The sequence below is a fragment of the Drosophila willistoni genome, assembly GCF_018902025.1.
Source record: "Drosophila willistoni isolate 14030-0811.24 chromosome 2L unlocalized genomic scaffold, UCI_dwil_1.1 Seg168, whole genome shotgun sequence".
Lineage (NCBI taxonomy): Eukaryota > Metazoa > Arthropoda > Insecta > Diptera > Drosophilidae > Drosophila > Drosophila willistoni.
In genome coordinates, this window is record NW_025814047.1 from 14,176,065 (window position 1) to 14,193,227 (window position 17,163).

At 40.9% G+C, this 17,163-nt stretch overlaps 1 long non-coding RNA gene across 1 annotated transcript; it reads right to left on the reverse strand.

Moving 5' to 3' along the window:
• Positions 1–16,018: 16,018 nt before the first annotated feature.
• On the reverse strand, positions 16,019–16,702 carry LOC124459945. Its single transcript, XR_006953899.1, has 2 exons — positions 16,672–16,702; positions 16,019–16,164 (listed from the first exon to the last, which is right to left on the reverse strand). It is a non-coding gene; the product is annotated as an uncharacterized LOC124459945 (long non-coding RNA).
• Positions 16,703–17,163: the final 461 nt, after the last annotated feature.

A 17,163-nucleotide genomic window follows, 5' to 3' on the forward strand; every position in this document is an offset into this window, starting at 1 on the left:
TGGTCTGGTGAGCTGGTAAAACTATGATTTTTATTTGCAGAACAATCTCACACACGAAAAAGTTCGATTGAAAGTAAACTGGATTTTAGTAGCAAGTGAAAAAATGTGCGGGTATTCGGGGAAAAATCTCGTACTAGATTCACTACGGCGATTTACAGGAAAACTCCTCGTCACTCTCCTCAGTATGACCGCATTCTGTTTTGGGAAAAACCCTAACCCTCACTCTCTGCTGTTCAGACGGTGGCGTGAACAGTTATAACCAGAGGTTGACTTGCCGGTAAGCAAAGGTCACTCACAAACTAGCACTTTTACAGTCAAAGGAGTCACCAGAGGGCAAATGAGTTTCATCCTTACAGCACCATATGTATGCTATTATATAAATGCATTTCTATTTGATGGATGAAATGCAACAAAAATCAGAATAAAAAAAAGTTTACAATACAGATATAATACATGAAAGATTTTAATTCAATTCAAATTTGTTCCCTCAACTAGCTAGTCCATAAAAGTAGCATACAGCAGATTAATTACTAGAGAAAAAACGTGCCTGAGGGGATTCACGAACTTGGGTCAAACATTCCTATATAGAAGACTAGGATGAAAATGGAGAAATAATAATTAAAACGAACTGGTCAAAAATATCAAAATTATTGATCAAGTTACGTTCAAATTTAATAGGTATCAGCTAGATATATTTATACCGACAATTCTGAATACACCTTTAGCAATAGATCCTAAGGAAGAACAGGAATAAGTAGATAAGCTAGACTTAGACTTAGTGGAAGACGAAGATTCTGGAGATCAAGATTCTAAATCAAATATAATAAAAAAAAGATCTAAACGATCTATCAATTTCTGTGCTAATAACATTATCGGAACAAGATAATGAAACAGAATGGGAAGAAGAATTATACTCAAACACAAGTATAATTGACATAAAAGAAATCATAATGACAGACACATATGCCCAAATGGCATACATAAAAGACATTTCAAATGCCATTCCAGAATTTAATGGACATCGACATATGTAGGTATACCATACACCAGTAAAACAAATATTTCAAATTTATTATAACAAATGCATTTACATATTTTTAAAAAATTCTGGTTGGATGCATATCTTAGTATCTCGCTTACTCAAGCATACGAGCACCCTAGCGCCCCACCAGCCAACGGCCAACTCCGGATGCCGGATATTAGCATAAAATTTAAGTGTGCCAAATTTTCTTGCAAAAGGTAAAAAATTACGGGAGATAATCGAGTTTTTTCAAATTACGGGGGCGGAAAGGGTCGTGCAAAAATTTAAACCAACCTTGGTGGCTGTAGCTCTTAGATCTAGGGATCTAGGTGTTCATACGGACGGACGGACATGGCTAGATCGTCTAGGCTACTGATGCTGATCAAGAATATATATACCACATACTTTACTCGGAAAAGCTTCCTTCTACATGTTGCATATATTTTGGCGGACTAAATATACCATTTCACCCATGGGTGTAAGGTATAAAAATTACATTTTCGAACACTTAAAAGAACTTTAAAGTCAGTAAATTTAAGTCGCATTCGAAGAGATTGCTGTTGAGGTCATAAAATCAAAAATGATTGGATCAACACAATTCAAAGTCCAAGATGGGATGACAATCGAGAACAAAAAATTGCAGGATACTATAGTTGGTGAAACATCCGATGTAGTAACAAATTGTCAAAAATTATACAGAGAGGAAAAACGGCCGAAAAGTTCACTACAGAAATCGACAATTTACGAAAACTCTTGGAGGCATCGTGTATTAACTAAGGGCTCTCGGCAGAAGATGCTGATAAATTCAGTACTAAAAGAGACATCAACACAATGGTTAAAAATTGTGAGAAAATTGTAAAGAGAAAATAACAATAGAGAAAATAATCACCAAAATGGAAGATATAACTCTAATAAAATACTTCGGGAAACTCCCAGCAGCCTTCAAATACTCGCCAACAAGAAGGCATGAAGCTTTGGAAAAATTCAAATTAAAATTAAAAACTTAATTAGTTGCCCTTACCCACTTTTCAACGGGATTCCCCAAGGATGAACAACTTCGGTCATTCTTTTCCTTATTGCTTACAATAAACTAGCAAAAAAATTAAATTCGATGCCTATGCCGATTTCTTCCTAATTATCTCCGTCAATAAACAAAAAAACCAAACTTTCAACCTGGACACCCTTTTCTTTAACATTCAGTGTTGGTTTGTTAAAAGTGTAGAACTACAACGTTTGGTTGCTTAGATGAGAGTGAGCTCAATTTTATTATACATGAGCTTAACTAGGGTTGCCACATGTACAGGGCAGACAGATACAACACAGAATTGCCATATCAACATTCATGAATGGTGTTCATACTCAGGAGAAGTATTATCACTAGAAAATGTCAACATATTCATATTTTCCACAAACAAAACTGCGTTTGCATATGCAACCACATCCAAATACCCCTAGTCTTTGACCTTAAAATCTTAGGATTAACAATAAACAACAAATACATATGGGACTCACACAAAAAGCACACCCTACCAACACTAAACAACAAACTCAATAACATTAAACATTAAACGGCTAGCAAGTCCCAAATTCAATTGCAACACATACACATACTGATCAACATTGTAGTGAACGCGTAGTGAATGGTGTATCGTGGATTGACACTAAAGCAGTTCGGGGCACGAGAAAACTGTAGGCTGGCGTAACCCTATTATCCGGCTCCTTAGAAGAATAGTTCGAAGGATGGGGTGGGGTTCTTGTCTAGTCATATCATACTTCACAATTAAACAAAAATAAAGTGCACTATCGAACATGCTAAAGAAAATTGATCAAAATAAGTATGAGGGTTATCGCTTTCTGTAATCTAATCTCCATTACGAGATTGAATGCGGTCTAAAAACCCATATTATAATTAATTGTACTTATTAATTCATTTATAACTCTTAATCAGTCCTTCCTTGCGCTGATCGATGGGCCGAATGCCTTGAAGCTGTGAAGTTAAGCGGTTATCATATGTTGACACTCCTAAGTAAAGAAAACTTTTTTAGTATGGATATTGATACGATCTTGCCGATTTACATAAAAATTAATTCATTTAAAAAAAAGAAAATAAGAAAATTAAATTGAACTTAAATAAATATTTATACATATGTATAGTTCGGCCAAAAATAAAATGTCCTTAAGTCTTCAGCTAGACTATTATTTATAAGCGCGGTTTGCACACGGCACTAACTATGTTGAGAAAGCTTTAACGGCGTATTCGTATGATTACGATGTTTGCACATGCGTTTTTATGCTGCAGTGGGTGAAAGAGGGTGGCAAAAATAATCCGTTTTGCGCTAATCGCCTATGTGACAATGATCGAGCTTCGTTGCTAGTTCTGTTCTCGCTTAGCAAAGTTTCCTACCTTACATATTTTTGATCGCTATAAATTCGAACTGCACACTACAACATAACAAAATCTATCTTGATATCCAACAGGCACTTTGTTTCCTCTTAGTCTAAAAAAAATAACAACAAAATTTGGGGCCGATCGGATAATGTTTAATGGGCGCGGAACTCAACTAATGTTTTTAGTGTGACGCTCCCATACATATGTAGGACCATACAAATATCATAATAGTGAGCGAGATGGCATGCTATGAAATTAAGTATTAGTACATTGTTAACACTGTTGATGTTATTTTACAAAAAGAAAGAAAGAATAGAAACAAATGTTTCTTATTTATGGTTTAACCTCATAATTTTAGTATTATGACTGAGGACATTTTTTCACAATGGAGTATTTTGAACGCATCGCAGTGCTAGTTAGCAACAATGATACATTAAAGTTGCTAGGAGCACCAAAAGTGGAGTCTGCAATTCGCAAAATTATTGCTGAGACAGTTTTTGACAGGCTAGTTAAATGGATTATAGTCGGTCAAGTCAATGGCTTGTCTATGACACCACGGCTGCAAATACAGCCAGTTCCTCAGGAGCAGCAGTTCTATTGGAAAAAAAAGTCTGAGTGCAGTCTTATAATCCTAGCGTGCCGCCACCATATGTAAAAAGGAAGAAAATGGTTTGCGTGATGTCTGCATTTTCTTATTCAAAATGTACATTAGAGCATGGTTTAAGTTTAAAAACTATTGAAGATGATTTTCATGATCCGAACCATATAAAAAGTTGTTTCAAATATGCAAATACTGATGCGGGAACCTCGGCTATAATATTGCGAAAAATAAGCAATCATTCATGGTACCTTGCCGAAGATATAATAGCTGCGGCGTTCTTTGATTTAAATATCTCCTCCGATAAAAAAATGAGAATGGTTGGCAATCTTTGACTAAAGATGGAACCAAATGTTAAACTAATGAAGTAAGTCGTCTCGCCGACTTAGGTATACCATACACCAGTAAAGCAAATATTTCAACTGTATTAAACAAATGCATTTTCACATGCTTCTTACAATCATATCTTAGTATCTCGCTCACTCAATCATACGAGCACCCTAGTGCCCCCACCAGCCAACGGCCAACTCCGGCCTTATGGAAAAATGTTTATATGCATAACTCGACTGTTTTTTGTCCGATTTTGATCAAATTTAGTATTTTGAGATATTAGTATAGATATTAGTATTAAATTTAAGTGTGCCAAATTTGATTGCATAAGGTAACAAATTCCGGGAGATAATCAAGTTTTTCATGTTACGGGGGCGGAAAAGGGCGTGGCAAAATATTTATACATACAAAATGTGTGCATTTACTAAGCAAATATACATACCAAATATGGTGTCTCTAGCTGGAATAGTTTTTGAGATAAACGCTTTTTTTTAAATTGCGGGGGCGGAAAGGGGCGTGGCAAAAATTTGAAATAAACTTGATCACTCTACATACTACACGAGTCTACATACCAAATTTGGTGGCTCTAGCTCTTACAGTCTTTGAGATCTAGGTGTTCATACGGACAGACGGACAGACGGACGGACGGACGGACGGACAGACGGACATGGATAGATCGACTCGGTTGTTGATCCTGATCAAGAATATATATACTTTGTGGGGTCGGAGATGCTTCCTTCTGCCTGTTACATACATTTTGGCGACTTTAATATACCATTTCACCCTATGGGTGTATGGTGTAAAAAGTATTATTATTCTTTAGCGGGATAATGCACCCAACCATAAAATAAAACTCACAAAAGCTCATTTAAAAGTCTCTCAAATTTTTATTTCAGACTGGTCAACAAGCAGACTAGACCCAAATCCGATAAAAAAATCTTTTAGGCATCTTGTATCAACGGCAAAGCAATTTGCAAATTTAAAGGGCTATTTGTTAAGACCTTACCTGGTCCTATGCGCGTCGATAACTCGAAGAGGCTCGCCGGCTAGCTATAATCGGGTCGTGGGATTCGATAACCCTGCCTCTTTCGCGCACAACAATAAAAAAATGTATCAAACACAATCCAGGGTACATCATTGAGGACGACATCCACTGGAGACTGTTACTCAGGACTAAAAATTACACACACACAAACGCTTCACACCCACCGGCTTGGGGATCTGGCCTTGGGCTTTGAATTGATCCCGGCATACCCACCCTTCCTGGCAGTTTTGGTATCCTACTGCCGCCATCTAAACATATTCGATGGTATTATCGGTTCATTACCGATCGCTCATCCCATTTCTCCGGGTTTTACTCACCGTCCCCCGCACTTCCGACAAACCAAACTACTCGATATGCATAATTTTTCCTCAATCGTTTATAATAATTTAGAAAATGATAGGTTAATCTAATTAATTCAAATTTTTACACGCTCACCGAGACATCACTCTGTCTCCAATGACCCTCTGTATTCGGGCAACAAAAAGAACGAAAAAAAATATAAATTTGATAATTTCTCCTTTGCTTTTTTTTCAGACGCTAACCTGACCATAGGGGACCTACATAAAAAAAGAGCTCTTCTTTTACGATAAGGACTACGTGCAGATTACACCTATTGGAGTTTTAGTGGGACTAATACGTTACGACAAGAGATGTAGCGGCGGCACGTTTTACAAGAATAAGATTAATTATAATAAAAAAAAAACAAACGATATTATTAATATAGAGACTCGATATTGGCAAACAAAAAACGAGGCTCATTCGAGCGATTAAATAAAAACAAATAAATAAATTAAATAAATAATTGATTGAGCAAATTAATAATTAATTAAATCAATAATTGAATAAATAAATGTACATATAAATAATTGGGATAAGGTTATATGAATAAATAAATAATTATGTATGATTTAAGCAATAAATTAGCTCTGTATGAGTATATAATATATATGTATATAAAAACGAGGACGATAAAAATAGGCGGGGGATTACAATTTAAAAATAAATCGGTCTTGCGGGGAGCGTATTGGGTGATCACGTGGGGAACAGATTCACCTTACGACTCCCAAAGGATAGTTTAGGAGATTTATCCCGCGCCGGCTTCTGTAAAAATTTCAGGTTAAACTCGTGTTCAGGCCGGAACTCCCTCTTTTATTTTAATTTATAATTTTCTCCTGAAGGCGGAATATGTGGTGGTCACGAGGCCATGGAGAATCCTCAAAATCATGGGGGAAATAAAAACTTGGCCAGGCCCCGAAAATATGCGGCCTGACCTCTGATGACTGCCGATTTGGTTGGCCTGTACGGAGAATCCCGAAGGTGAGGATAAGATTAGGACTAACTCCCCTGGGCCGTCCCTGAATATGAAAGATTCACTTACCCCCGATCTTGTCCAATCCCGTATGGGCATGTACCCAGGATTTGGCTTCCCTCTTGGAATAAATCACTGCACAAAATTTTTCTGGATTCTCACATCACGTTTTTTCTTTGGTGTTAATTTCTTTTACTTTTTCTTTCTTAGGCTCTCGCCCTAACCAACCACTCTCGAGAACTTCTTCGACCGATTTGACCTTCATCTGTCCCGACTATCCCGACCAGGAACAGTCCCAACTCCGAAATCCTCTCTCTCATTTGAAAAGCCGGGCTACCGATCTTCTCATTTGTTACCCGCTCCCTTACCCGTTTAAGGGGAAAAATTCCCTACCTTCCTGTCTCCATTATCCAACACTACATATTTCCTGACCTATCGATAACTATAAACAAAAAAAAAACCCCAGCCATAACAACACACGGGCATATTTGTGGCTTGTCGCTATATATGACCGTGAAAAATGGCTCTACGCGAACTACAATCCACTCGGGATATCTTACGACAGCGCTCCCAGGACCAGCTACGACACGCCCAACGAGGGAAAACGCCCACACACCCAGAGACTGAGGAATGACTACGCCATGCCCTGGATTGACCATTTCACACCGCTGGAATCAGGTGAGTACTTGAAGTATCTATTGCCTCAGTTTGCTGACCATATAAATTTGCTTTCAGGTAATCCCTCACCTTTTTGACTCTCCTTACTGTTTCAAATCCTTCGCAAGATAGATGCCGCTAGGTTTTCCTTCGAGTGTCTCGGTTCCGTACATATTGTTACCAACTAGGCCTCTTATTCGGCATTTTAGATACTTGCGCGCAAATTTCGCATTAAAATTCTTCCCAAAATTGCTTAAAACGAAATTTCGTCTATAAACTTCCTGTCCAGGTCGAAAATGCACCTCCCTTGACCGTCGGTTATAGGACAAAGCGCTTTTATCATGAGCGACTCTTAGCCTCTTTCGGACCTCGTCCCTCATTAGCGCCATTTTAGTTTCACGACTCGCAACATTTAGGTCATAGTCTTCCAATGACTGCAGCTTTCGTGCCAGTTGATAGTCTGCTCCATTTGTGAACATGTTTTGGCCAAAAAGGGCAAAATAAGGTGATACTCCCGTGGCTTGATGCACCGCCCCTCTCAAACTGCATTCGATTTCGCTGAGATACAGGTCCCAATCCCGATGATCATCGTTTAGGTAAGCCCGGATCGCGTTCAGCACTGACTGGTTGACTCTTTCGGCCGCGTTGGACTGAGGTGAATATACCGCAGTGCGGAGATGTTATACGCCATATTCCCGCAGCAATTGTTCAAACTGCTTGGACACAAATTGTTTCCCATTGTCGCTGTGCACCAGTTCCGGCACTCCGAATTTGTGGAACACTTCCCGTTTGAGGAATTTCACCACGCCGTTCGCTGTAGCCTCCCGCATTGCGTGCAGAAACACGAATTTTGAAAAGTGATCCACAACCACCAACACGTACGCGTGACCTCCCCTCGACCGTGGGTATTTCCCCAAGAAGTCTATATAGATCTTCTGGAATGGCCGATAGGACTTCACTTCAGCTCCTATTCCTGGCTTCGGCCCACAATTGGTCGACTTTGTTTCTTTGCACACTCGGCAGTCCCGAACATAGGCCTTCACCTGAGCCACCATTCCTGGCCAGTAATACCTTTGACGGAGAATTGATAGAGTCTTCGCGATTCCCCCATGGCTTCGGATTGTGGGCTCGTGCGCCTGTGCCACCAAAGTTGCGGTAAATGCCGGAGGTATCCACAATCTCCATCCACCATCCAAGATCTCAGAGGGGCCCTGATGGGCGGATGCCTTTTTAAAAATATATCCGTCCTCCACCATGAGGTCTGGAAGCTTTTCTTGGTTGGCGATGACTTCCTGCCGCAACTCCTTATATTTAGGGGAGTCAAACTCTGTAGTCTCAACGCCCAGGATAGAGTCCAATCTGATTTCCTCTACCATCCTGGATAGGGTGTCTGCCACAACGTTTTCTGACCCCTTTCGGTGAACTATTTCGAAATCGAAAGCTTGCAGTTTTAGTGACCATCGTGCTAATCGACCATCCAAGGCCTAAACCGTTTTATCGCCATAATCGCCGCTAGACACTCCTTTTCGCCGCTAGACACTCCTTTTCCCATTGTCGCTGTGCACCAGTTCCGGCACTCCGAATTTGTGGAACACTTCCCGTTTGAGGAATTTCACCACGCCGTTCGCTGTAGCCTCCCGCATTGCGTGCAGAAACACGAATTTTGAAAAGTGATCCACAACCACCAACACGTACGCGTGACCTCCCCTCGACCGTGGGTATTTCCCCAAGAAGTCTATATAGATCTTCTGGAATGGCCGATAGCACTTCACTTCAGCTCCTATTCCTGGCTTCGGCCCACAATTGGTCGACTTTGTTTCTTTGCACACTCGGCAGTCCCGAACATAGGCCTTCACCTGAGCCACCATTCCTGGCCAGTAATACCTTTGACGGAGAATTGATAGAGTCTTCGCGATTCCCCCATGGCTTCGGATTGTGGGCTCGTAATTCTGCTGACATTTATTCAATTTGTACGAATAGAATTCGATGGGTCTCTCACCTCCATCTGGATCTTCTTGGAAGAGTACCACACCTATCCCAATATTAGAGGCGTCACACTGAATAAAAAACCTTCTTCCGAAATCAGGATGACTAAGAACTGGAGCTGTTGTCATTGCTTCCTTCAAGCGTCTTACCGCTTCTATAGCTTCGGCGGTCATATGGAACTTTCCATTCTTTTTAAGAGTATCCGTAATTGGAGCAGCCAACTCTGCGAAGTTCTGTATGAACCTCCGGTACCATCCGACCGTGCCCAAGAAACTTCGCACTTCCCGCCCACTTCTTGGGGTGATCAACTTCTGGATCGCCTCCACTTTTCGGGGGTCCGTTCTTAACACGCCTCCTCCGATGATGAAGCCCAGATATCTTAATTCTTTGTGACAGAAGTGCGATTTCTTTAACCCGATGGTCAAGCCGGCCGACTTTAAAACGTCTGCCACTTGCGTAAGACGCCTAAATGGGATTCGAAATCTGGTGTGACTACCAACAAGTCATCCAGATAAACGAATACCTTTTCCCTGAGCGCAGCTGGTATCACCTGATCCATTAGCCGGCATAAACTCTGGCCTGCATTACAGAGTCCGAAAGGCATCACTGCAAACTGGTAGAGTGGTCTCCCAGGGACTGTACAAGCAGTAACAGGACGACTATGCTCTTCCAACTCAATCTGCCAGTATGCGTGCTTTAGGTCGACACTACTTATATATATAGAGTCTCCAATTCGGCTCAGAATACCATCGATTTGCTGTAGTGGATAGGCATCTCTTTTAGTGGCCTGATTGATTTTCCGTGCATCGAGGCACAACCGGTTTTTCCCAGGTTTCATGACCAATGTCACTGGATTGCTCCATGCGCTCTCGCTCTCTTCAATGACTCCCAACCGCAACATTTCATCCAATTCGTCATAAATTAAGCGTTGTTTGGCTGGAGACACGGGATAATGCCTCGATTTCACAGGTACCGTTCCTTCCAGTAGCTCGATCCGATGCTTCATGCGCGTTGTCCGCCCTAATCCTTCTTTCTCGTATGAAAGAAAGGAATCTTTTACCGCTTGCAGTCTAATCTGCTGCTGCTCCGATAGCGCGTGTGGCTCTTGTCCTAGTTCGGAGATTTGGTTTGGCTCCTGTTGTCTAGCGCTGACTTCTGCTGGGAACATTTCCGGAGCTATGCCGAAAGCCTTCCAAAAATCCACCCCTAGATACGCCGTTTGCTGCAGACTCGGGCACAGATAAAATATTATAATACGCGCTAATCCTTTGTAACTGGCCTCCACGCGCACCTTGCCAATAATCGGGTTCATTTCGCCACCAGCACTTGTTACTGAAGCTAGATACGGGGTCCATTTTAGCCCCAGTTGTTCAACCAACTCTCGACATCCCCTTCCTAAAACGCTTACGGAGGCCCCTGAATCCAATAATCCTCGTATGACCTGTTCTCCAATGGCCACGTCGGCTAATGCTCTCGGATCGGACCTTTCTGCGGACACAACAGCTGCAACAGTCAATCGAATCGTCTCTCGCTCCCATCTCCTTTGTCGAAACCTTTCTCGAGCCTTACGAACTCGCCTAGATAGTAGCGAGTTCACCTGAAAAATTCTGTTCCTGGCTTCCAGGTATAGCCTCATTCGCTCCTCAAAAGGTTTCCCAAATCCACCTACTCCCGACGCAGACTCATTATTTCGGACTAGTTTGGGCGGTTCGATGTAGTTTCGTTGGAACGGCACTCCGCCACTCTCGCCTCGCTCCTTCTCGAGTTTCCCGGATTACATTTCCATCATGTCTTGGATTCGCTCGTAGTCACATCTGGTGTCACAATACTGGTCTTCCATCGCAGCCTTCAGCGATGGCCAGTCCGATGGTGGATTCGTCCGCATTTGCAGCCAGTACCACTCTGACGCCTCGTCCGACAGCAATTGGTGAAAATCTCGGAGTATTTCCTCCCACGGCGTGTTGTAGTGTCTCTGGAGGTGTTCCACGCGAAACAAGAAATCTTCCACTGTAATGCCTCCGGATCGACCCGAAAACATCACCTGCCATTTGGCGATGGGAACGAACACCCTCCGAGAATGGACCGCGACTCGGTAACTAGATAGTCTTTTTCTCTGGGGAAGTAGAGGTGGTTGGTTGTTCCCCCTGACGACTTCCGCTTCTGCCCGTTGTTCACTTTGCCTCATCTGCTGATACGTTCTATGGCATTGGTGACCCGGCAACGCTGTGGACGCTGATATGCCAGCTCCGGGTAACGGGAATTGGTTGCTGGATTGCCAGTTTCCTCTGTGAAGTTGGTCCCATCCGTTTGCCTGGAGTCCGGCCCCACTCACCGGCGCATTTTCCATATTTGGGGCTTCACCCGCCATACGCTGTGGATTCTCCCTTATACTGGATTGGGCCGCGTGTCGCCTCGGATATGCTGGTTGTTCTCCCCCATATGGACGCGCCCCAGGCTGTGAAATCTGTGTCATACCCGAACGGCTGGACCCTATGGACGACCCTTTTCTCACCTCTAGACGATCCAATAGTTTCTCGAAGCCTTCTTCCAGACTTTTATCTATTTTACGGCTCACGAAGTCGGTCATCTCCTGCCTCATCTGAGTGTGACACTGCTGGACCGCCGCTTCGAGCTGCCTAATTGATACTGCCGCATACGCCTCGGCATTTTCCCGGGAAAACTGTTCTTGTATCGGATCGAGGCCCGTATTCAAAGGAGCGCTTACTGGAGTCGCTACATCATTTAAAGATAGCCGCCTTGGGATAGCCCCTTGAGAAAACCGAGTATCCCGCTGTCCCATTCCCACCAGCATCTGGGCTGCTGTTAGGGTGGAGCAGTTGGGAGCCTGGTTATTGGATTCTTCATCGGCATTCATCATTCCTAATTAACCTACTTTTTGTATTAATTTAAAATTACTATCCTTAATCTAATCTTTACTCCCTTCTCCTTTTTTTTTGTTTTTATTTTTGTTATTCACCAATATACTTTCTCTTTATTTTTTTTTTTTTAGACCTTGACTGATTCACGTATCTATGCAGGAAAAAAAGGGGAATCTAGTGAGAAACCGACGGATACACTCCCCGGGATGAGACTGACCAATTCATCTATGCCAGCCTTTTACGTTGAACGTCGTGTGCGTGTGACCGAGAAGTATTACTAAACAAATAGTAGGTCGTCGACTGTTCAGGTCATCAATAGTAAATTTGATGACCGACAGTCAAGAACCTGACCAGTTCAAATTTGTGATGAAAATCTATTTGCTTTGGTGACCGTGCTCTTTCGATGACGTACCAGGAGAATGCAACATATTACGCTATGAAAACGGATCACCCCCCTGATGACGGGACGCTAATGCAAACTTCATCAAAGTCTGAGGCCGCCCGTACTAGACGCTCGTTAGATCCACTTGGCTACCACACTAATAGAAACCATCACGTAAGTTTAGACAAGATGACTAACATAATTCCACATACTAACTACACCTAACATTGTCCAACTATCTCAGCAATCGTATCTTCTACTCAATAATTTGACGCTAATGCTACCTCCGGGCGAATCGCTTAGGCATTATACCGCCTGTGCGATGACTCCGGCTACTTTTACTTTCTTCATTAATTTTTTTTTTTTTTTTTACTGATATCTCTCCTGTTTTTTTCAGATCGACATGATTCCATCAAGGCACGCTCGCTAATTACAGACGACTTCTTCCGTTGTATTGCCGCCGTGGCTGATAAAAAAAATTTCGATCTGGAGCCATCAGGTACTTGACAATGTTCGGTCTGTTCTCCGCTTTCCTAGACACCGGGTTCCCGCCTATCCCGGTAATAGACGGGTATCTTTAGCAGCAAACGAAACAAAAGGGACATTGTAAGCTAACACTATCGTTCCAGAAACTCAGATTTTCACCGATCGTTAGAACGTTCCTCATTTTTGTGGGCTCGGACCCATACGTTCCTCTCCCCCAAAAATGAATAACTTGTTCGATGAAAACCGAATTTCTGTTGATTAAATTGGGCGCCATTTATTGTTAAGACCTTACCTGGTCCTATGCGCGTCGATAACTCGAAGAGGCTCGCCGGCTAGCTATAATCGGGTCGTGGGATTCGATAACCCTGCCTCTTTCGCGCACAACAATAAAAAAATGTATCAAACACAATCCAGGGTACATCATTGAGGACGACATCCACTGGAGACTGTTACTCAGGACTAAAAAAAAAATATTACTACATATACTTCGGTCATTACACACACACAAACGCTTCACACCCACCGGCTTGGGGATCTGGCCTTGGGCTTTGAATTGATCCCGGCATACCCACCCTTCCTGGCAGTTTTGGTATCCTACTGCCCCCATCTAAACATATTCGATGGTATTATCGGTTCATTACCGATCGCTCATCCCATTTCTCCGGGTTTTACTCACCGTCCCCCGCACTTCCGACAAACCAAACTACTCGATATGCATAATTTTTCCTCAATCGTTTATAATAATTTAGAAAATGATAGGTTAATCTAATTAATTCAAATTTTTACACGCTCACCGAGACATCACTCTGTCTCCAATGACCCTCTGTATTCGGGCAACAAAAAGAACGAAAAAAAATATAAATTTGATAATTTCTCCTTTGCTTTTTTTTCAGACGCTAACCTGACCATAGGGGACCTACATAAAAAAAGAGCTCTTCTTTTACGATAAGGACTACGTGCAGATTACACCTATTGGAGTTTTAGTGGGACTAATACGTTACGACAAGAGATGTAGCGGCGGCACGTTTTACAAGAATAAGATTAATTATAATAAAAAAAAAACAAACGATATTATTAATATAGAGACTCGATATTGGCAAACAAAAAACGAGGCTCATTCGAGCGATTAAATAAAAACAAATAAATAAATTAAATAAATAATTGATTGAGCAAATTAATAATTAATTAAATCAATAATTGAATAAATAAATGTATAAATAATTGGGATAAGGTTATATGAATAAATAAATAATTATGTATGATTTAAGCAATAAATTAGCTCTGTATGAGTATATAATATATATGTATATAAAAACGAGGACGATAAAAATAGGCGGGGGATTACAATTTAAAAATAAATCGGTCTTGCGGGGAGCGTATTGGGTGATCACGTGGGGAACAGATTCACCTTACGACTCCCAAAGGATAGTTTAGGAGATTTATCCCGCGCCGGCTTCTGTAAAAATTTCAGGTTAAACTCGTGTTCAGGCCGGAACTCCCTCTTTTATTTTATTTTATAATTTTCTCCTGAAGGCGGAATATGTGGTGGTCACGAGGCCATGGAGAATCCTCAAAATCATGGGGGAAATAAAAACTTGGCCAGGCCCCGAAAATATGCGGCCTGACCTCTGATGACTGCCGATTTGGTTGGCCTGTACGGAGAATTCCGAAGGTGAGGATAAGATTAGGACTAACTCCCCTGGGCCGTCCCTGAATATGAAAGATTCACTTACCCCCGATCTTGTCCAATCCCGTATGGGCATATACCCAGGATTTGGCTTCCCTCTTGGAATAAATCACTGCACAAAATTTTTCTGGATTCTCACATCACGTTTTTTCTTTGGTGTTAATTTCTTTTACTTTTTCTTTCTTAGGCTCTCGCCCTAACCAACCACTCTCGAGAACTTCTTCGACCGATTTGACCTTCGTCTGTCCCGACTATCCCGACCAGGAACAGTCCCAACTCCAAAATCCTCTCTCTCAATTGAAAAGCCGGGCTACCGATCTTCTCATTTGTTACCCGCTCCCTTACCCGTTTAAGGGGAAAAATTCCCTACCTTCCTGTCTCCATTATCCAACACTACATATTTCCTGACCTATCGATAACTATAAACAAAAAAAACACCCCAGCCATAACATATTAAGAAGCCATTTTCCAATAATCGGAAAAATTTTACATCCATATTCTTCAAAATAAGCTTAAGTGGCAGCTCGAATATTGGAATTGGTAAAAAACAGAAGAGAGGTCTATTCAATCGTTTAAAGTTGTTTCAGTTGGTTTTTATTTTTCATTTTAAAATTAGGACACGAATCAACAATTTGTCCCAGTTACTTATTTCGTTTCAAAATACTTTCTAATTTTGCCCTAAGCTTTTTTCCATTTTAATGGACTGAAATATATCTATAAATTTAAGAAGTTTAAAGATAAATAAATTTTTTTTATATCTTAATCGGTTTAGTTGGAATAGATAGCAATGTAGTGTCCCACTTACTTATTTCGCACACGTTATGTTATATAGGTATCTGATTTCTTTCAAGTTTAGTACAGTCATTAAAAGATATACAAATCTACATATATATTATTTATTTTACAAAAGCGTAGAAAACAACGAAGTTATTAAGAATGTGATTGCTCGTGACGTTGCCGTAGGTCAGAGAAATACAATCAGTGCACATACACAAGCCTTTATGCAACATTGCAACTCTGTAGCTTCAACGGTCTAGGAGGAGTTTGCAATAATCCAGACGTATGGACAGACGCACATGGCTATATGAACTCGGATGTCATGTTGATCAAAAATATATATATATATTTTGATGGTCGGAGCTGCTGCCTTTTATGCGTTGCCCATTTAAGCAGCTGCACCTCGAATCGCACTTTGGCTCAGGGGCTAAATGGTTGAATGTTATGCCACCACTAAACTAAAGAATAATGGTCAATTTTGCAAATTTGCAAATTTATTCCAAATAGATATAATACATTACAACATTTGCATTACAAATAAAACAATTTTTCCGTTAAGATATCCGCAACGTTCCTCTGAATACTTTGTCCAATCAAATAGGCCATTTTATGGGCATACTGAAATACAAAAACAATATTTTATTACTTTGTGTGATATCTAACATAAAATATTACAACAAACAGAAGTTTCAGATTTTATTTTATACGAAGAGTGGTTACGTAGTGGCTGCCTTGATCCTTTTGGTCTTTTCCTTCAGGACGATAATCGCTCGCTCGTCCCAATAAAGGTTTATGACCCGTCAAATAACTCTGCGACACTCAAATAAGCTAAGTTATATTTGATATTTTAGGTTTAAAATCATTTTTCGTTTCCCTTTTTCACTAATATCCAGGATACTTTTTTCAATTACTATTCCCATCCGCCTGGTCGTGCTCTTAATCTTAATTGTGGGTCTATGTCAAAGAAACATGGAAGGAGGTTTTGATGGAGACCTGCCAAGCTTTGATTAAGAGTATTCCCAACAGTATGAAAAAAAGTCATAGTAAAACCAGAGTGCCGGGGCTAACTTCGACCGCGTCAAAGTTTGTATACCCTTACAACTTTTTTGGTAAATCTTTCCTTACCTGTAGCCATCAAAGTGGAAAAACGTTTTATCTTAAAAGGCTTTTGTTTGCGAAAAAACGGCCAACAATAGGAAATTACGAAGATATTGATCAAAGTCACTGTTTTCCACCGATCGTTCCTATGGGAGCTATATGATAAAGTTACCCGATACTTACCAAATTCGGCACAGTCATTAACAGATATATTAAACTAACAAGTGTTTTATTTGAAAGCAATCGCGTTAAAAGTAACGAAGTTATTTACAAAAGTCACTCTTTTTGACCGATCATTCCTGTGGGAGCTATATGATATGGTCACCCGATCTTGATCATATTCGGCATAGTCGTTTATAGGCGTAATAAACTCTCTAATATAAATTTCACGACAATAGCTCAGAAAATAAAGAAGTTTTTAAGAAAAGTCACTGTTCGTGACATTGCCGTTTGTATGGGAGCTGTATGATATAGTGGTCCGATCCGGCTGAATCCAAAGTTATTTCCTATGCTAAGATT